The sequence below is a fragment of the Neopelma chrysocephalum genome, unplaced genomic scaffold (genome assembly GCF_003984885.1).
Source record: "Neopelma chrysocephalum unplaced genomic scaffold, ASM398488v2 Primary Assembly neopelma1_24, whole genome shotgun sequence".
Lineage (NCBI taxonomy): Eukaryota > Metazoa > Chordata > Aves > Passeriformes > Pipridae > Neopelma > Neopelma chrysocephalum.
Window position 1 is genome coordinate 24,320,227 of NW_020897693.1, and position 21,486 is coordinate 24,341,712.

General features: G+C 37.6%; 1 long non-coding RNA gene across 1 annotated transcript; it reads left to right on the forward strand.

Moving 5' to 3' along the window:
- Window positions 1-6,356: 6,356 nt before the first annotated feature.
- On the forward strand, window positions 6,357-10,376 carry LOC113963293. The gene is made up of 3 exons (XR_003532719.1): window positions 6,357-6,430; window positions 8,017-8,081; window positions 10,305-10,376. It is a non-coding gene; the product is annotated as an uncharacterized LOC113963293 (long non-coding RNA).
- The last annotated feature ends 11,110 nt before the right edge of the window (window positions 10,377-21,486 follow it).

Consider the following 21,486-nt stretch of genomic DNA (forward strand, 5'->3'; position numbering starts at 1 on the left):
TATTTCTTGCCAGTTCACTGACTCTGACTTAGTTCTGAGCTATGCCAAGTGTTACTATCTTAAATCAAAATGCAGTTGTGAGTTTGGGGTAGATATCAAAGATTAAATAACCCAGAGAATGAAGTCCATTCTCTTTCTCCAAGATGGTATTTTGCCATATTATGATGTAGGTATATTTTCAGGTATGTGCCTTGTACAGAGTTTTGGCCAAATAAAGCTCCCTATAAATGGTACTGCTTGTCTATGCTGACATTATCTGCATATTACAATAAGGATGAAGCACTGGGGGAAAAGCATTGTCAAATCATATGTGCCCAGCTGTCCTGACAGTCTCCATTTCCCCTGGTGTACTGATACATACTCCAAAGTTTCATTCTACCTGATGTGTCATTTACTGAATCACTGTACTCAGTGTATGAAGAAATTGTGAAGAGGATGTTTGTTTTTCTGATTAGGGAGAGACATATGTGGTTTCTCTGAGTTTACTTTGTTAATTTGTCATTCCTTACTCAAGCTGGCTAGACTCGACATAGCTGAAGGTGACCTGATTTTGGTCCTGACAAATTCCATCGACTGTGATAGAAGGAAGTGCTGCAGGAAATATACAGTTGAGTGGCGGGACATAATTACTCCAGCCACTCAAGCTAGGTATGCACAATGTCTCATCCTAGAGATAACATAGTAACTTTATCTTGTTTAGTGATTTTTTTTCTGCAAGTTTCCAAACTCCTTCATTACGCACAGTAGAGTTTGCATAGACTGCGCAGAAGGAGTGGTAAGAGTCTAGGACTATTTCGCAATAGGATTCCATATCCTGTCTAGCCATAATCCCTAAAGTCTTAATTTGAGAGAGTTACTACTAAGACTTCTAATCAGGTATCTGAACATTACATATTTCAAAAATTACGTCAGATGTACTGAGAAAGAATACTGTCTGATTGTAACTGAGCACTACATTCTTGTTCCTGATCCGGAGTCAACCTGCTGTGAAAAGCAATTGACAGCAACTAATTGATTAGAAGAATGTTAAAAAGAACATGTGCAATTGCTGAGGATTGTTTTATTTAAAGCACCTTTCCCTTCCAAACATTCAGACAAGTTACCTGCAACATTGATTTTTTCATATCTCATGGGCTTTAGATAGGTTTCCATTTTTAAAAGTAAAAAGTGTGTTATTGAACCCATCTTTTCAACCACCCTTTTATTTTGAGCGGGCTCAGTTTACAGTTTTTCTCCCTAAAAACAGACCAATTCATTCAAGACTGTGAGAATCACTGTAACTTTGCAGTTTATGCATCATGTTCTGTGGGAAAGCCAAATTTTGTCACCAAAAATGCAAGCATTTTAAAAAAATCTCCCATGCTACTTTGCAGCTTCTTCTAGCTCTGCTTTGTGAGAAACCATCAACCGTACATTCTAATTCCAAGAAAAAACCCCTTGAAATTCCCAGAAAAATCTTGAAGAACTGTGAATCCCATTCTTGTTTTAGGGATTAAAAAATTGCCTTCCAAATGATGCACTGCTTTTGTGGAATTCGTTTTTAGTTGTTTAACTCTGCAACACCTTGGAACACAAACTGAACTGCCTTGTTCACAGCTATCAATTCCCTGAGGTGATGGAAAGGTAAGCATTGTGACAATGATTCTAAACCCCTTTGTGGATCAGTTCCATGGTAAATAATTCTGTTGATGGTACAGAACACTGTGCAGAGAATCCTAGTCTTCCTCCAGCTCTTTTCAACTTTCTGGTACATAATCTAATTCTCTAAGTAGAGAAATGTTTCTTCTTGCACCTTGAGGCAGCTTTTCTTTCTTCATTCTGGAAAACTCTATGCCTTACTTTTACAATTGGCACCTAGGTGTAGTCTGAAATGCCTGTCAGGTTTTTGAGCTGCATCATCCTTTTCCTTTATAATCTGTGTTTCAGTTTTTTTCTGTGTTCAGGAGAATTTTTATTTCAAATCCTCTACTGAAAAACAAACAAACCAACCAAAACAAAAAAAGAAATGTGGTTGAAAATATATGATACTTGCATCCTCCTGCCAGAATTTGATTCAAATCAGTGGTTAAGAAAGCAGTTCCTTCCAAGCTCATGGTGCCAGCTGGTAGCTCATCAATGAAGCCTTTCTTTTTTAAGGGATTTTAAAATGTAAGATATAGGGAGTGAGGAGGGATTGTAAACTTATTTTGTAGCAGCAGTGTATGTCCTTCATGTAATTCAAAATTCAGTCTTAATAGGGAACAGAGTCTATATTCAGGAAAGAACTATCATTTGGTCTAATAAGAGTATATGTAAGTGTTCCCATTAAAACAGAGTGGTTCAAGTCCATGCTAAAAATAAAGCTTGTCTGTACGTTTTACTGAATCAAGAGTGGTTTGCTGGGAGATAACCCCAGTACAGTTTTATAACTGCTATGCAAGTGTTCAGTAGGAGGTAGAAGAGCCCAAGACAGATAAAAACTTTTCCTCTCACCTGGAGATTATTTCAGCTGGATTTTTTTCATAGGTTTATTACTGAAAAATGTCTCATCTGTAGCTTCCTGCTGCTAAATTGTTCTTCCTTTTTATACTTAAAATTAGTGTACATGCCTCCAGCCATTTCTTTTTATACAAGTGCCAGATGCTATTATAATTAATGATTTGCCCCAGATTGTTATTGTTTTTTTAAATAAGTTAATATTTTTTAATTCTACAGAATTTTAATTCTATACTATACTCTTGTAATATTCGTGTTTTCTTCCTGTGAATTTCTGCAAAATTAGAACTTAGCTTTACAATACTGTAGCAAAACAGATTGCTTTACATAATTGTCATGAAATCAAAGGGGTTAAACCTGTCAGAAGAAAATATAATATGTAACTCAGCAGCTGAAATTATGCTAGAGTGAAATAATATTCATATCTCACCAACTTAAATCAGATAAGCTGTGGCTGAGTACATAGGATGATTACAAGCAATATTGTCTTTGAGAAGGCTTTTTTTTTTTTAGTAATATCCATGTATATTTTAGCTATCTCCTGGGAAATTGCTCAGATAATTGCAGGTAGAATAATGTTAATTTCCAGAAAGTGCTGAAGTCATGTTTCTCATGCATGTATATATATATACATATATTTTTAATAATAAATTCAGTTTGTTATTCATCTGAAAAGGGTACTTCAGACTTGAAGTAACCAAGAAGATTAGTGTCCTCATTGAATTTATTATTCCAGATTACACAAAATGAACTGTTAAAGTAATTTTAGTTAAAGTTTGGGAAAGAAAAACAAAGTCTTACTTTTATTACTTAATTGATTAAAAAATGGGTAAATAGTATATATAAAGTGCCTTTACGCATACTTTTCCTGTAAATTTGTGTTGCATATCTCAACTTTGGTTTCATCTTGAGCCTCTCCAGGCTGAATGGAAGCTCAAAAGTAATGTTATCAACATATGGTTTATCATAGAGCATAGATGCAAGTGTGCTGGATAAAACACCAAAAGGATAGAAACAAAATAAAAGAAAAAAATTATAGATTTATTCAGGTCCAGCTCACTATAGTGTAGTGTAGACCACTCTTCCTGCCCCTGAATATATCTTTGTGCATACAATTGAAAAACATTGGGAGGTGGGGGTAATCCACTCCCATGGGTCAGAAAATTACAGGTGAACGATCTTTTTCAAAACAGTAACCACTTTTATTAAAGTAACTGAAAATAGTTTAGATATTGATCCCTTGCTTTTTAAGGTACTTCTCAGGGTGAAGAAAAAAAAATTTCTACAGGTTTAACACAATATTTTAAAAAATAATTTCAAAATCATAGTCAGAGAGATGAAAGGCAGAATTTATCATTAATCTTTTTATATCCTAACATTCTTAATGCTTTGTTTATCACATCACAGCTCATTCATTAATTATCCCAAAATCATGTTACTATGGTGGCAAGCAGTAATTCCATACAACAGCAGGTGAAACCTTTCTTTTATACTTTCATTGTTCTGGTTCATTTAACAGGTGATCTTTCAGTCACATTAAAAAACAAACAAACAAAAATCCCTAAAATCTTCAAAAAATCAGGCACTAGTCTTTCATATGCATTAGAAATAGAGCGAGGCATTCAAATGCATAATACCAGGCTGGGACCTCTGACAAGGGTACCAAATGCAGAACTTCAATTTATGGATGAAAAGCAGAATGAGTTGAACCATAGTATCTGGAGCTCATCAACTTGTGGGAGACAGCAGCTACTAGAAAACTGGCTCAAAGTAATTATGGTCTCTGAAGATGTCACAGCCTCATAGAGTGCATGCACCCTCAGTAACTGCTTGGAAAGGTGACTTTGTGAAGTTCTCAGGAGCATACCAACCATTTAATTTAGAAATCAAAATGCATGTCCAATACACTACCCTTGGAAGAACATGAGTCACTAAGGTCCAGAAGGCTGAAGCAGCCACAGGAATTGCTCTTCCAATGTTGGCACAAAGGATCATTTACAAAGACCTTTCATCCCTGCCTTTCCATGCTGTCTGTCTGCCGGATATTCTTAGAAGATCCTGAAGTGGAGAACAATATGGTTTCTTTACAAGAGAGAACACCTCTCTAACTCCTTTGCCCTGTAGGATAAATATACATTTTGCTGAAGTATTTGTTAACAATTTAGACGTTTTGATTGGAAATAATATAACCTTTTTTTTTTTCTGATGTGATTGTATCAAAGCAGGTCTATTTCTGCGTCTGGTTCTAGATTCTTACAAGGTTCATGCTATTTCTTTCCAAATTTTGAGGAATCCTGACATAGTTGAAGTGCTGGAGATGACCTCAAAGCCACTAATTAATACTCCAGAATATTAACGGCATAGCTTGAGGAGGAAAGTGGGTTACTAAGGAATGGCAGTAATCACTCAGTAACTGAAGTTGTGCCACAACTCTGTCATAAATTTTCATTTTGACACTCTACCACCATCTCCACCCCTGCACCCACAATATTCTGCTGATAGAGAAATCTTGGCATTCCTGAAATTTAGCACACTCATTCACAATCCCAGAGGAGGTTGTAACAAACTAGGAAAATAAGTTTAAACCTAGGAGGAAGAAGGGATATGAAGTCTCATTGTTCTTAGGATTGGCAGGATTTGAGTAATGTATATGAAAATTTAGTTGCCTTTGGTTTGCTTACCCTCTCCCCCCAGTGGTAACTGACTGCAAGTGTGCGAAATATAGCAAATACAGCAAATCAATTAAAGCTTGAGACAGAGTACACTGGCCTGTGCAGCAATTCAGCTAAAAGGTAAATGCTCCGTTGGGACTGAACATGCTCAGTACCAACTGAATCCTCAGTGAGGATCTGTTGTATTATTGCAATCCTCTCTTCAGCATCACGGAATTGATATTTTTCAGAGGTTAGGCTGGCCTTATTCAACTGAAGTTTTGCAGACATCAGAATCTCTCAGATGGTAATAATTGAATCATCCTGAAGCAAGCATCCAAAATTTCAGACAGAACAGTTAATATTTGCTGAATTCTGGAAGAATTAAAGAAGTGTGAAATGCTGAGGAATGTTTATTTCGGAAAGTAATTCAAACTTTGACAATCCTAAAAGGACATAAAGAAGTTTCCCTTAGTAATTTCATTCATTAAATGATTTCCACCATATGAAAATTTAATTTTTACTTAGGCTAGTAGCTTTTTCTTCTTGCCTGTTTTTATATATTACTAGGTCCTGGAGGTCTCAACTGAGATTGTAAACTCACTGTACTTGACATAACTGCGACACAAAATAATCACGGGCCCAAATTCTGATGTGGACGATCCATCATCTTTCTCAGTCTGTGGTGTGGAAAGATTGAAGATCCTTAAAAACAACATCCTTATATGTCTGCTAAATTACAAGAGTGATCCTATTTCTCCTTAGGCCGTTATACTGCTCTTAACTCAGGACTGTTCTTCCAGGGCTTCTTTCAGTCATTTCTTTAAGATATTATCAGTGCAAGGCTCATCAAATACCAGGAATTTACAGACAATCCCCAATGTCATCAGAAAGAAAGCAAACTTCCAATAGGTTTGTACACCTCATGTCATTTCAGTCTTAAACTTCCCTGGGAAATTTAGTCAGCAACCAGATTAAAATAAACATTTAAACATTTTGAAAATGTCATTGCAGCTCTGTTTTTTTCAAAATTCTTGTTGTGTTCTTGGCTTATAATATCATTGACATGACTTGGTCATGTTTTGTTAAGTTGACCTAGTCGAGGAGAAATGCAACTTTGGGACAAGGTTAAGAGGCTACAAGGGGTTGTTTTTGAATGTACAGAGATCATCATTTGTCCTTATAAACAGTGCTAGATTTTAACTCATCCCCTTCTAAATCCAGCTGGGTCATGGAAAAGCTTTGATTTCCTGGCAGAAGAATCAAGAAAAATGCAGAAGACGGGGTGAGAGTGAGTGTGTTTGGTGAGTAGAATGGAGATTTCTTGAGAGGTCATATAGTGCAAGGATTACAAGTCAGACAGGATATTGGAAGGCTATGAGAAAATGATGTAGGTATAACTTGTCCCAGTATGGTGCAATACAAGGGACAGGCCGTGTATCTGCCAAGGACCTGTATAGCTGTACTGTTTGACAAGGAAAGGCAAACCACATAGTTTATTTGTGTCTTCTTTCTGTTCCTTTTGACCTTCATTTTTTTGAAACCATTTTTAGAAAGCTTAGTCATTGTGTGGCATTAGCAATATGATTTCCTGGGAGTTCTGGGACTTTCTGGGTGTTGCAATCTTAGATGTTTCTTAGGGAAGTGTTTTATTTATGAAGCATCTTTAAGTAGTCAAGTCAGTGTTCTGATTTGGAGGAAAATCTTCTTTCTTGTCAACATGAAACTATTCCTGTGGTATTATGTCATTTTCTCTTCTTGACTGTAAATTTTCTTCATGATGATGGTAACTTATATATTGTAGAAGAAATAGGTTATATCTCACTAAATGGAATCTCAAAAAAGTGGCAAGAAAAATGTATCAGTCAAGATAAAAACCAAACATGGTTAAATATTGCTGAGTTCATTTTACTGTAACTGTATGTATGTGTTATGCTTTAAATCCTCATGATTTGTTATTGGAGGAAAACTGATTTTAAAAAGCTACAAGACCAGAATTTTTGTTATATTCTTTTACAGAGTTCTATCTCCAAACAATTGCTAGGAAAGAGTCAGTTTCACACATGCAAGACTATTCAAAATATTCTATATTTATTTATAATTACATAAATATATAGTCCACATGTAAGTATGATATTTCCAGGAATTGCCATGGAAAAAACAAAATTAATACACAGTGTTACTTAATTAATGGTAAAAAGTGTTACTTAGGAGCAAAAGCATCAGGAAAGTCCTCTCGAGTACTATCTGCAACACACTTGCCATCTGCATTTACTGTACCAATAACTGAGTGTTCAGTTTTCAAAACTGAATGTCTACTATGTTTTATGATGTAATGATAAATTACACACAAATATACTGTGAACAGATGCAGAACATTTTAGTGAATCTTGTCTCCTATCCAAATTTTCATCCAGGGAAGATGAAATTATAGACTAATTTAGTTTGGATGAGGCCATAAGAAAAGTTAAGAAAAGAAATTATATTGGGGTTGTAACTTGATAAAGTACTTTAAGTGAATTTGAAGTGAAGGAAAACAAAGAGAAGTCCTGACAGGGTGGCAGCTTAATCATTGGTTAAATGGTTGTGATTGAAAGATCTGGAATATTGACATCTGAAACAGAGGCATCAATGCTGTGTTTGCTACACAGACAGCAAAAAATCCTATTTTGTGTTAACTGGAATTGCCAAGTAATTATTGCCATAAGGACAAATCTCAAGTTTTTAACACAGAAGATGCTAACACAATTTTTGAAACATACTGCCATTTATAGAAACTGTATTTTAGACAGTTAAAATTTTCTTTATAGTTCCAATTACAGAAACATTTTAAATGCTATTTCAAATCTACTTGACAGTATATCTTTAATTGGTTGTGTTTTCTTTGCAGAGGTGACTAGACATGCAGAACTCCCCCTGACTACCAAAAGTTTTGTCTGGCGTAAGAAGATAGAAGTAAGGGCTATAATTAAAATTTAAATGTAAAAGTATTTCTGGAACTAAAACAGTTTTCAGAGGCATTCAGAGCTGTGGATTTCATAGGGGAAGATACATTGCTAGAATAACCCCCTAAATCAAACAGAATTTCTTTATAAAAGAAAATTTTCTACTAGTGACTTATTCTCTTTGTTTGTTCTTACCAAATTCAATCTAGGGCAGTTTTGACTGCCTGGCCATTTTATTCATTAAAATGACAGCTTGAATTCTAATATCGAACATGTAGCTACCATGAAAGTTTGATACAGTTGTTCCTTAGAAGTGATCAGAGATATACCATAGCATGTATATAGCTGCATCTGCACAAAATGAATATTATTCAAAGGGAGATGTTACTGTGTTTGCATTAAAATTCTGAAAGACTGCTTGAAAATATTCTCAGTGAGAGAGAGTTTTGCTTTCTTCCTTGTCTCAGACCTACATAAATAATTGTATACATTTCAGTACAAGAAGCAGGGAAGACTGATCCTGGGGCAATGAAGAGGATCTTAAGCAAGATTTGGAGGATTGCTCATCCTGCTATTTTTTTCATTGCAGTTTGTTTGCATTGGGGTGCCAAGAATTTTTAGTATACATTAAGACGAACTGTGTGCCTGCTTACTGTCTGCACAATCAGATCAGACTTGTATGGTTTGTTTATTATAATACAACTGGTCTTCTAAAGTCTGCAGTTGAAATTACTACAAGAAGTGAAATGGTATGTTGCTTTTCACAGCTTCATGCTATATTGCACAGAAACTTTTAAGCTGCTTACAGATTTTATTGAGGTATAGAAGCAAGAACAGATAGATGTCTGTTTATTTGCATAAAAGGAGTTAGTCACTTTCTGGAGTCAAAACCTCTGCGGTTTTGACCAATTCTTTGGCCTCAATGACTTTGAACTTTCCTATCAATGTAAAAATGCTATTTGTCTGAATTATTTTTTTTTGTTTTGCTATGCTGCTTTTTTAAAAAAGATACTGACAGCAGTATAAAATAAACAAGGGCATGATTGTCAGTACTAAACTGGTAAACATAACTGATTCCTGTTTTGCAGAAAAAATAAAGGTCCAAATAAAGGTTAAAGTTGGCTGAGAAAGTCATAATTAGAGAATCTTAGCAAAAAGCCTGATTAGATTTTTAGGCCAGGGAAAGTTAAAATCACTCAATATTAGGGTCTTTTCTGTAAGAGGTGAGATATAGATGCATGAATCCACGAGATAGACAAGTTCAGGTATTGTAGCCCTGGATGCTTGACACATGTTTCTGGCAACACACCACTTTCTTTATCCACCTATTGCAGGTGGTGTGGAAACCCTGAAAGAAACATCTCAGTGAGCCTACATGTCTTCCACATCTTTGTTGTGGAGGTATGTTGAGTCTAATATTTTTTGACTCACAAATATGGACAGGAATGAATGCATCAGTGTTTCTGTGTTAATGGTGGTTACTTCCATGGTCTCCTTCCATGAGATGATGCTTCATGGAGATAGATTGGGACTGGACGTACAATTGTGGAAGAATTTGATCTTTTTGCTCAGGTGAACACCATGAAGAAAATGAACTTGGGGAATTTATACTTAATTTATTGTCCATTAACAGAGATTTCTGATCAATATTTTGTGTTTTAAGAAGAAAAGAACATAAACAAACAAATAAACTCTTTTCTTCTTCTTTTTCCAAGCTCAACTCCAGGCAAACACCTTTCCTCCCACTTCCTAGTCTAAAGTTCTCTCATTTTTAGTAAGGGTTACACTTGGTCCATACAAATTCCTCCAGTGAGGTGAGGAGTGGTGCAGGAAGCTGGTGGTGTGCATGCAGATTTTGGTCTGAAGCTCTGAGCTTCTTACTGGTTTTCTGCTGCTGTTTTAATTACTACCCCTACCCTTGTGTATTTTGCCTGTGCACTGCAGCATTTAAGGACTGTCTACGGCCATGGGTGAGTTGCCCATGTACTGCAGCCTCTAAGGGGCAACCCTCGTCTTGGCAAGGCATGTGGCATTTGGGAACCCGCAGCTCAACACACGACACACGCACCCCCACCCCCCAGTGTGTGCTGTCAGAGGTGTTCTTTTCATTTGATGCATAAAATGTGTTTTGAATGTATTTAGGGGATGGCTTCTCAGCCATATTGGAGATTTGTCTGCAAGAAGAGTGACCCAAGTTCTGCTTTGACTAAAATCTAATTATTTCGCTTTACAGATTAGAAGAGCTTTAGCTAAGGAGGCTGAAAGACACTTGGCCTGAGTGATTCCTAAAAGACGCCTGAAAGGTAGGAGTCCTTGATCCAGTCTCATCCTTGATGAGTCTGAGACTGAATTCAGACATGAATTCAAACTGGAGACCCTGTATGCAAATATGAGTGATCTGATCCCTAATCTTCCACATCTCGTGTAAATGCTTTCTCATCCAGCTAGTTAACAAAGTGAAGTCAGTCACCACCATGACTGTGTGTCCGCAAGGAGCCTAATCCTGTCATTCAGCATGCCTTTAGTTCAACTATTGGATTTGGGTTCCAGGTGGTCTAACCACTGGTTTTCTGGAAATCTCAGGTGGTAGTAATGTCCCTTGCCCAGGCCAGAATATTTCAGGAATGCCGGTAGCACAAGGCTACAGTCACGTAGGTACATTTCAAGCCAAGAAAGGATGTGCTAGTGCTTTCAGGCACTTTGAACATGAGGTAGATATCTATCTGGGATATTCTGAGATGCTCAATTGGTCCTAAAGGCTTAAAATCCCATTTTAAGCACAAAGGGCATGAGTTTATACATGGAATTCGTATAACAATTTCATGTTAAATAATAAAAGAAATTGCAAAAGACTGTGGAAAAATAGAGTCCTTTTGAGAAGGCCTGATGATAAATAAACTGTTCATGGTTCCAAATATTTCGTGATTAGAAGAGCCTTATTATATACTTTTTTCCTGGTAAGATACTCTATCAATCATGATAGATTAAAATAAGTTGCTGAAGGTTTAAATCATTTCATAACCTGTAGAAATATCTGGCAGAGATTTTTGTGTGGGGGTAAATATGTTCATAGGAGCTGCTTTGCATTTCTTAATACTTCCAGCTCATAAATGTAACAAAAAGGAGCAATAAAATATCAATGTGATTGTCCAGAACATTGAAATAATTGCAGTTCAGTTTGCTGGACCACACACACAATTTCTATCTGTTAAGTTGTCAAGGACATTGTAAATTTTCAATTATGTCTGATATTTTGCAGTGAAATATGTACATATAATTTAAGTTGTTTGTCAGAACGTTTGTTTCTCTTATTTTAACTTAATGGGACAAGAATCCTTTCTTTTTCCCTCATAGAATATTGTAGTTCTGACTGAGCTGCACTTAGAAAATACTATCAATTATTTTCAAACCACTCACATCTCACGTAAAGAGTACTATGTTGTAGTTACTTTCTATTCTTATGGTAGATATACACTCAAGGTCATTGTATCCATTGCTCGGTGCTTATGAACTTCCTTTAGTGACTACATTTGCAAGTGCTGAATGCTGCTACTGATAGATGTAGGCATGAAACCACTTAATTCCACTGAAATCTATGGGACTACTTGTGTCCTTATGATTAAGCGTGATTCAGTGTTTTGCTGGACTGTGGTCAGAAAGCTCAGTGCTTTTTCAGCCTGGCTTATTAGGCACTGATCATGCAGTTCTAAAATCTTAATTTAAAGCTTAGCTGGACAAGGCTAGATTTCTATCAGGTAATGCAATCTGCTTGTGATCCTCTCTTCAGTTTCCAGTGTAATGTTAACTTGTGTAAAGGCAAAAGTGCAACTGGGCCATTTGTGTAGTAAATGAAGGGCTGCCCAAGTCCATTTAATTAACAGATTTAACTCAATTTTTAAGAGTCCTAACTGAATATTGTGTATAGACACAAACATATCTGATGCCCAGCATGACTCATGTTTAGTTATTAATATAATCCTGGAGATAAGGTATTTGACTAGAGCATGCCTTTTTGCATGCTGAAACTAAGATGGTTATATAATACCAGGAGTAGCAAACAACTTTTTCAAAGTCTCATGGAAGCCATTCAGGAGTGGGAACTGAATGCCAATTTCATTATCACCTATGAGGAGCCAAACAATGAGGCATTGTAGCCTCACAGACTGTGCTCAGAACAGGAAGTTTAAGTGCATCAGCCAGTAGGTAAACTCAACCAGGCTGAGTCCTGTCAGATAGAATACATCTGTTAACAGAGCCATTAGGTGTATTGTAAACGTTTTAAAACTTTTGCGAGGAATGTTCATGGGATGAACAAGGGAGAACGCCATGCTCTGGGCAGTTCATAGTAAGAGTGGGTTCATAGTAGTATTTTATCCACTGGCCTCAGGACATTTTGCCATGTAAACAGCTCTTTTAATGTACGTTTCATAGACCTGAAAATGAAGAAGGTAGGGGCTATGTGGAATGGGAACAATAACATTTTAAATTAAGGAAGGAAGATGCTAGAGGGGTAGAGAGGAAGTGATAAAAATACTTTTTGATTAGTGCTTTTATGAGGGAAAAGAATTCTGATGATTCTAGTTCTGAATAAGTACTGGTGTTGTAATTTACCAAGTTACTAGCTCTATTTCAAAGTATAAAAGTACTGGTAAAAATTTATTTCTACAAATCTCTTAGGCATTTATAAGAAAGGTCTGTTTATTCCCAAACAGTAAATTGACCAACTGTGGAAAAAAAAAATCAATGAGCGGCGTCACAAGAGAAATGGTGTCCTGGTTAATGATAAGGGCTACAATTGTGATAATTCTAATTATAGTAGAACTTTTCTACTAGAATACAGAACTAAAGTGTTTTGTATATCATGGTACCCTCTAACTACACAGAATTTCTGTCAAAAATAATTTGGGAGAAAATGTGTTGCATCAGTACCTCCTCCCTTTTGCTTTCTACGCCTTCAGATAAAAATTACAAAATACAGACAGCTGTTATTCAAACTCAAACAGTAATTTGAAAAAGGAGTCAGAATTTCAGTATTTGGAGTCTCTCTTATGTTGGTGGAATATTTCCTTCAGGCACTTTCTGAAGAAGACAGAGGCAGAGCAGTGCTGAATAATACCTGCAGTGCTCTTCAGAAGTTCTGCCAAGAACCAGTTCCATCTCTCTTCCTGGCCGAGGTGACAAGAAAGATTTTCATCTCAAATTTATTTCCCAGCAGCAGTTAGTGTTCACCTTCCCAACATAGCAGATTGCATTCATTAAAAATCACATTCAAAAATGTTGACAAGGAGAAGGAACTTTGCTGCTGAACTTTTAGAGATGTGCTGATATTCACATGCATCCCTCACACATGGCAAGGCTAGCAGTTACATGTAATAAACATCAGATTGTCCTTTAGTGATGTGATTCCAATGTAATTTTTTATACTCATTAAAAGGAATAGTTCTCTAATTTGAATCTAATTGTGGTGAATCATAACACTCTTCACAACTGAGTAGTCCCATTCTTACAGGAAAGAAAACCCAGAAGAATTTGCAATTTGTAGAAGGTGTTACACAGCTGTATGGGATAAAATCATGTGCAGAATTTGATACCCTGACTTTTATTTCTGTATGCTGATGCAGCTGTGCTTCACCAGCACCTCCACAAAGCAGAAGAGTGAGAGAAGTTGTGAATGGGGTTGTTCATTTATTTCTAGGCTTTTCCAGTGAAGATTCTGCCATTCAAATATAGGTCTTATCAGTCTTTAAAATAACATCATGTAAGAGAGTTTCCAATATATTTTTGTTTCTGTTTGTTTTATTTTCACAGGTTCTCAGGGAATTTTTTTCTTTAAAATTCCCAGCATGACAGAAAAAAGTCTGGTGACAGGTTATTACAAGAGCCTTCTTTTCCTTAGTACGAATTCATACATGACAAAGTTTGAAAATATTTTTTGTATTGCAGCTCAGACATTGTGGAATTTAGGAAAGCCTAAGGGGGTCAGGAAAACCCAGCTAACATCCATTTCACATGAACAATAGAATCTCATCTCTCATTTTGAGAATTTAGATCCAGATTGGGATTGAGATCTAACTGTAGATGTAAACTTTCTCAAATGGTTGTCTGTTATTTCTGTGGATCCGTAAATCCCCATTGCTGTGTAAATATAAAGCAAAATCATTACAAATGTCAACACTAACAATAAAACAATAAAATTTGTCGTCCTGTATGGCAAAATGAACACCCTACATAAGAGGCCTGAAATAATTTATCCATAAAACTAGAAATGGAACACAAAATTCTTATGCTTCATGTACAGTTTCAGTATTAACACAGCATGTAGACCTTGTGAATACCAGGATTCATATGGTACAGTAGGGAGGGCCAAGAAGTTCATAACTTTAGACCGAATTTAATATTTGAATTGGGCTATAGTAAATTACTACATAAGATGTCCTCATCTCAAATTGCTTCTAGTGTCATCTATCTGAGTCCCCTTCTTAACTCAGCTAGAATAACCCTTGAGGTTTTTATTCCCCAAAGACCTGTCATAATGTGAAATGGGACTGAGTTATTTTGCTCAGACTAGCAACAGATGCTAGTATTAGGACCACTTGTTATCTCCTTGCTACTTTTCCCCATAGATTTCATAGACTTGTGGTTCTCAGATTAAACTTTCAGTTTAGATGTTCCAGTTTGTGACCTAGGGAAGACAGAAAATGTAGCTGCTTTAACACGAGCATGCTCTTATTCTGTCACCACTAATAAATGTTTCTTAAATTGAGCTTTTATTCTTGAGAAAGATTCAAATGTTATTGTGTAAAGGGAGCTGGATTCATGTTTATTTCTGAGGTACTAATTGTGTATTTCAAGGAAAACTAGAAATCTGTAAAGTGAAATAATCTTTTCAAAATTTGCGTCCTTATGTAGGATCCTCCTCTGAAAATGTAGTTTATGTGCCCGGCCTTTGAAGCCACCTTATTATAGACCTCTGGCTGAAACGCTAGTTGTGTATTCAGCCTAGGATTTGGTTTGTTTTTCTTCTGTTAGTCATGAATGGGTTAGGAATGAACTAGCATGGTTTGCAATGACAGATTTAATATGTTGTTTTCCTCCAGCTTCTTCACAGAATTCTGTGTGCGTGTGTGTTTATACATACACATGCTTGCAAGAATCAGAGTCTAGATTTTTCACAGTGAGAAGTCAGTAGTGTCTCTGCTGGAGACTGCTCGTGTTTGTCTTCAGTTGTCAGTGTTTTTGTTTAGCCACAAAACAAAATTAACTGAAAATGCTCGTTGCAATTCAGAATTTTGGCATAGATTCTTAGACCAATTTTCAGGATATCCAGATGAAAAGAAATTTTGGTTTTTGCCCCAGAATTTATTTCCATGCACTTGTTTTCAGAAGGTCAACATAAATCAGGGTTTGCTATACAAGACAGAAGGTTAAAAAGAAGCAAGTTTTTAAGCATTCCTGCTTGTCTTGGCAAGCCAGTATGGAGCTGACTATCTCTCTCGGTTGTGAACATTCTCCTGCCACTTTTGTTGTCCTTTGAGCCCAGGTTTTACTGGTGTGATAATATTAAATCTGTATAAATGATGTCATGCATTTTTTCAAGGTCTGTTGTTAAAACCCAACCCTATATAGGAATGCCCTTTTATTCCTCGTGCCAAATTTTTCTTGGGACAGAGGTTCTAAGTACACTGTTGCTTTACACTTTTAGACTTGAATGCCTCTTTTTATAGCAGATATATCTCCTTTTTTTTTACTGTAGTAGCTGTTATTTTGTCACAGATCTGTAGGTTGGCAACAGTTTCTGTCAGCTGCTCACATGATTTTTTTTCATCATTTTGCATGTCTCTGTTTAACTGAAGTTATTTTATAGTCCAAGCCAAAATTCATTATGCTGAGACACACATGGTAGTGTTATGACTATCTCTTAGTATTACTGGGAAAAGGCATCAAATAATACGTGAAGTGTTGTTTTGAGTTCTTTTCTGTCATAAATTCTGTAAGTAATGTGGTGATTGAAGTAAAGCAAGAATATTTGCAAAGTGTGCATAGAAGATAGTAAAAATGCCTTTTTTTTTGGTACTTTCCATATTCCAGAAAGTCATAATTCATTCTTGCTCATTTTCAACTGTCTCAGATAGTGATGGCAAACCAAGAAATTAAGAAAATGGCAGAACTTACAGGGTATTTCAAACAGTAAACTTTTCTCTTATCATAGACTCATCTTGCATATGTTGTTTTTCTTCCCATTTCTATATGCAAATGAAATAGATGAAAAATATATACTGAGTTGGATTCCTTTCTCTGATTGACTTTTGAATGTAATTTGGGAGGCAGGATGATGATAGGCTGTTGAGCCCTGTGAATTACTTGGATTGCAATCTTATTTTTAGTGGACAGTTTAGAAACTTCAAAACTGAAAAATGTGCTCAGTTGAAGATGGAGCAACAGAGCAGGTGTCATAACTTTAGTTGTCCCTTCACCAGTAATATTTTATTCCAGATAGCAGTATGTAGAAGATAGCATGTAGTAGGCTTGATGGGCAGTATGTGGATTGAGTTGGTGGATGTACATTATCATAATTGTTTTCTAAATAATGTCTAAATGTATAGTTATAAGAATACTTTTTAGCTCTCCGATCCGGGAGTGCAGACCCAGCCTATTTTCCAGCCTTCTGTCAAGGCCAGATCCTGTGTCCACCAGTCCTCCTCCCTGTGCCTACACTAGATTTTTGTAGAAATGAAGTTCCATGCATGGGCTGGAAGGGAATTGGGGCTGTATTTCAGTATATCCCTGGTCTGCATAATGGGAGAACAGTGTACCAGGGATCTGGAAGGAACTGGCTGTCAAATATTGATGTAGATATTTCTAAAATTTTCTATGGGTAAAAGCAGACTTGGGAACAGGAAAAGTGAATACGAATAAAGTGGAAGCAGGGGAAAAAAAGCACAGAGAGGATTCTGTTGGAAAGAAGGAAAGGTGAGCATGTTGGAGTGGGATAATGAGGTGATGAAAAGTGGACTGTATGATTCCCTCTTTTCCATGGATACTCTTCAACAGGTGGACAGTAAACTTGGACAAAAGTGACAAAATGTGCACCTCTGCATGGTCTGATGACACCAGCAAAGCCAAGGGGATCTTCATTTCCTGGTTCTTCTCCTGTTTAGAGGAGCTCTGGTGGCTTCTTTGCTAAGCTCAAAGCAGTGACTTCCTTGAAGGTTTGCCTCAGGGTTTTGAGGTTTCTATTTATTTCTGATAGTTATGAAAGAAGCTGGACTAAAGTTTTATTCTCTTCATTACCATCAGTGGGTTTGTATAGTAAATTCCAGGCTTTGAGCAGGTTCTGGTTTTCATAAGAACTTGTCACCCAAAAACTGATAATGCTTTCATCTTGATAAGGATTGTGACCTGGCAACTAGGAATGTGATTCTGGTCTGGGCATTTTCTTTCAGTGTAAATTCAGTAGCTTTTCCTAGAATATACTCTGCCTAATTTCTGATCCCTTTAACAGATGCTAGATGCAGTGTCATGTCAAAATGTGCTGCATATGGGAGAATCTCAGTTTTCATTCAGTGATATTCTAGTCCTTGTGGTTTTTAGTAAGGAAAAAATACTAAACGGTTAACAAAAATTATCAAATTAACATTTTTACCTTGAAACTTTAGTCCCAGAGTCATGCAATTGGAGTTAGCAATTGTATAGACTACTTTATTTTCTGCAGCTGATATTGACGTTGCACATGACAACACCAAGCATTGATATTACTCATGATAACAGTTGTACCAATAGGTACAGCATATATTAAACATGCTGCAAAGATCAACCTGTAAGGCATGGAGGAGAGGAGCAGGAATTGGGAAAGCTACTGCACCTTTGTCATCAACAAAGAATTTCCTCTGTAGTGCCTCCTATCCTGGTTTAAAAGATGAGAATGTGTGCAGATGAGTGTGAGAGATCTTTAAGGAAGCTGTATTCAGTTAGGTCACCTCAGCTTTTCCGAAAACACTTGTCTCAAAATAATTTAGGCTGATTGCAATTCTGAGAGACAATTGGAGTCATCTGACTGGCAAACATACTTAAGGCTGTAGAAATGTCCTCTATGGGACAAGCGAAATGTCGATCACCTTAAAAAAAGTCATATACATTTATTTGTAAATGATATAAACCTTGAGTTTGCTGAGTTAAATTCTGCAGTTCATGGAGGCCAATTTCCCATTGAGAGCTGCCCAAATCAGAATTTTCAGAATTTGGCCCAGTCACACAATTGGCACAGGGTATATCTGTATTGGGTTTGCTTGGCAAAGTTCTGGTGAGGGCGGGGCTACAGGGGTGGCTTCTGTGAGAAGCTTCCAGAAATTTCCCCTATGTCTGACAGAGCCAATGCCAACCAGCTCTGAGACAGACCCACCTCTGGCCAAGCCCATCAGTGGCAGTGGTAGTGCCTCTGTGATAGTGTATTTATGAAGGGGGAAAAACGGCTGCAGAGCAGCAGCTGGAGAGAGGAGTGAGAATATGTGAAGGAAATAGCTCCTTGGACACCAAGTGGTCCTTGGACACCAAGTGCTCCTTGGACACCAAGTGTCAGTGGAGAAGGAGGGGGAGGAGGAGCTCCAGCTGCTGGAGCAGAGATTCCCCTGCAGCCCATGGTGCAGGCCATGGTAAGGCAGCTGTGCCCCGGCCCATGAAGGTCCATGGGGGAGCAAGTGGAAGCCCAAAGGAGGCTGTGACACCATGGGAAGCCTGCACTGGAGCAGGCTCCTGACAGGACCTATGGACCTGTTGGGAGAGGAGCCTGTACTGGAGCAGGTTTGCTGTCAGGACTTGGGAACCACGGTGGAGCAACCTGTTCCTGAAGGATTGCACCCCATGGAAGGTACTCATGCTAGAGTAGTTCATGAAGTATTGCAGCCGGTGGGAAGGACTCAGCTTGGAGAAGTTTGTGGAGAACTGTGTCCTGTGGGAGGGACCCCACAGTGGAGCAGGGAAAGACTGCGAGGAGTCCTCCCCCTGAGGAGGAAGGAGCAGCAGAGACAATGTGTGATGTACTGACTCCCCCATTCCCTCTCCCTCTGTGCCACTGTCAGGGAGGAGGTAGAGAAATTGTGAGTGAAGTTGAGTCCGGGAAGAAGGGAGGGGTTGGGGGAAGGTGTTTTAAGATTTGTTTTATTTCTCTTTACCCTACTTTGATTTGATTGGTAATAAATTAAATTAATTTCCCTGAGTTGAGCCTGTTTTGCCTGTGGCATTAATTGGTGAGTGATCTCTCCCTGTCCTTTTCTTGACCCATGGACTTTTCGTTATATTTTTGTTTTCCATCCTCAGATGAGGAGGGGAGTGATAGTAGGACTTTGATGGGCACCTGGCATCCAGCCTTGATCAAAGCCACCACAATATCTTGCCTTTTGATTTTTAACTCTTCATTATCCTCAACTGTCCTGGACAGACACGTAAGTTCTGCACACAGAGCTTGAAAAGGAGACAATCCCGTTTGTCTGTTTTCCTGTGGTGCAACCAGTGAATGAATAGAAAGATTGGAGTAGCATGATTAAGAAGGTGGGACTATCAAATAGGGAAAAATAATTTCTGAGGTGCGGTTATCATCCAAATACAGACTTACTGGGAGAGGCAAAAGGAAACTTTTATCTGCTTGTTAACATGAATCAATGGACATATTCATACAACGACAAGATGCATCTGCCCCTACAGCATTGTACACACCAACCTGGAGACCCCTATGTAGGAGCAACAGTCAGTTAGATGAAATTCATTTACCATCATGAATTAGGTGTACTCATTTCAAAGTCAGTAAGTGGTGTTGGTGTGGTGATTCGTTCAAATATGTTCAAAATAATTATGACAGCAAGTATTAATGGATGACAAGACCCATTTCAATCCAAAAATTAAGGTAAACCTATCAGAATTTCCTGAGGGAATTTTCAAGTTCTGAGATCTGTTCTCTCACTAATAAGGTAGTATTAAAACATTGGGGTATACTGGCTCCAAAAAATGAATTCTTCATGTTCTTTTTCCCCTCACAGAAATGTTTGAATGACTTATTAGTGCTGGTAGACCAAAAGTGGGGGGTCAGATGACTGCTGGAAGCACAGATGTCCTTGAAACATGTGGGCTTACATTTACAATAAAATCTGCAAAAATATTTATACACTGATGTACCATCTGTTTTGTATTGGTACTTGAATTTCTTTGAGGGTCTAGTCCTTAATTGCTATAGTGGAGGTAAACAGAAACATACAGGGTAAGACAACCTGAGTTTTAAAGAACCAGAATATTTGCAGTTATTATCAACGTGGACAGGAACTGCACGTTTGGTGGCAGGAAAGTGGAGACTAATTTGTACATGCAAGAGAAATCACAATCTATGTAATAAATTTTTCCGTATGAATAATTTCTTCATCTTCAGTGTTTGATGTGATTGTCACCCAATCCTGTCCTTTTTCTTGTGAAGTGAAGGTTATGGAAGAAAATTATTAATAAGATTTTGCTGTCTAGATGTTGATCCAAGGTTGTGATGCAAAGATCTTTAGAATGGAGGAGAATAACAAACTTATCTGAAAGCTGTTTCCATACTTAATTGGTGGTGCTTCTTGTTTATTCTCATATTTTTCAGGTGAAGTGTGCACTTTATAATTCGATTAATAAGATTGGCATTTCCTCCTGAAAGTATTCTAGAGGGCTAGATTTATCCACTTTTCAATGCTTTCCTGATATTTTCACAATTTTTTAAAATTTGAGATCCTGTGCAGTGATGATTCTAAATCAGTACCTACATTTGTCTTCCAAGAAAACCCATCGCTTCTCTATTTCCTTAATTTTTGAACAGTCTGTCCATGCTACTATTCTTATTAGACCATTTTCTTTTATGCAAGACAACATATAAACTGTTGCTTTTACACATCTGATGCAATAGTAACTTTAGTATAGTCCTCAATGAGTTGGAATTTCCTGCATAGTGGTGTGTGACACTGAAATGGTTTATGACATAAACATTATTAAAATCACTGAAGGACTTTTGTCCACTGTAGCAAACTGTGCAAAGTAGAAACTGCTCACAGAAGCACCCTTCCATCCCACTGGTAACAGCTCTCCGTGAACTGCTGCAGAGTGGGTCATTTTCCACAGGGTGTAGTCCTTCAGGCACAGGCTATTCCAGTGTGGGTCCCCCACAGGGTCACAAGTCCTACCAGGAAACCTGCTCCAGCGTGGCCTCTTCTCTCTGTGGGTCAGCAGGTCCCTGACAGGACCCTGCTCCAGCACGGACGTCCCATGGGGTCACAACCTCCTTCAGGCACCCACCAGCATGGGTCTCCTCCACAGGCTGCAGGTGGATCTCTGCACATCCATGGACTTCTATGATTGCAGGGGCACAGCTGCCTCACCATGGTCTGCACGACGGGCTGCAGGGC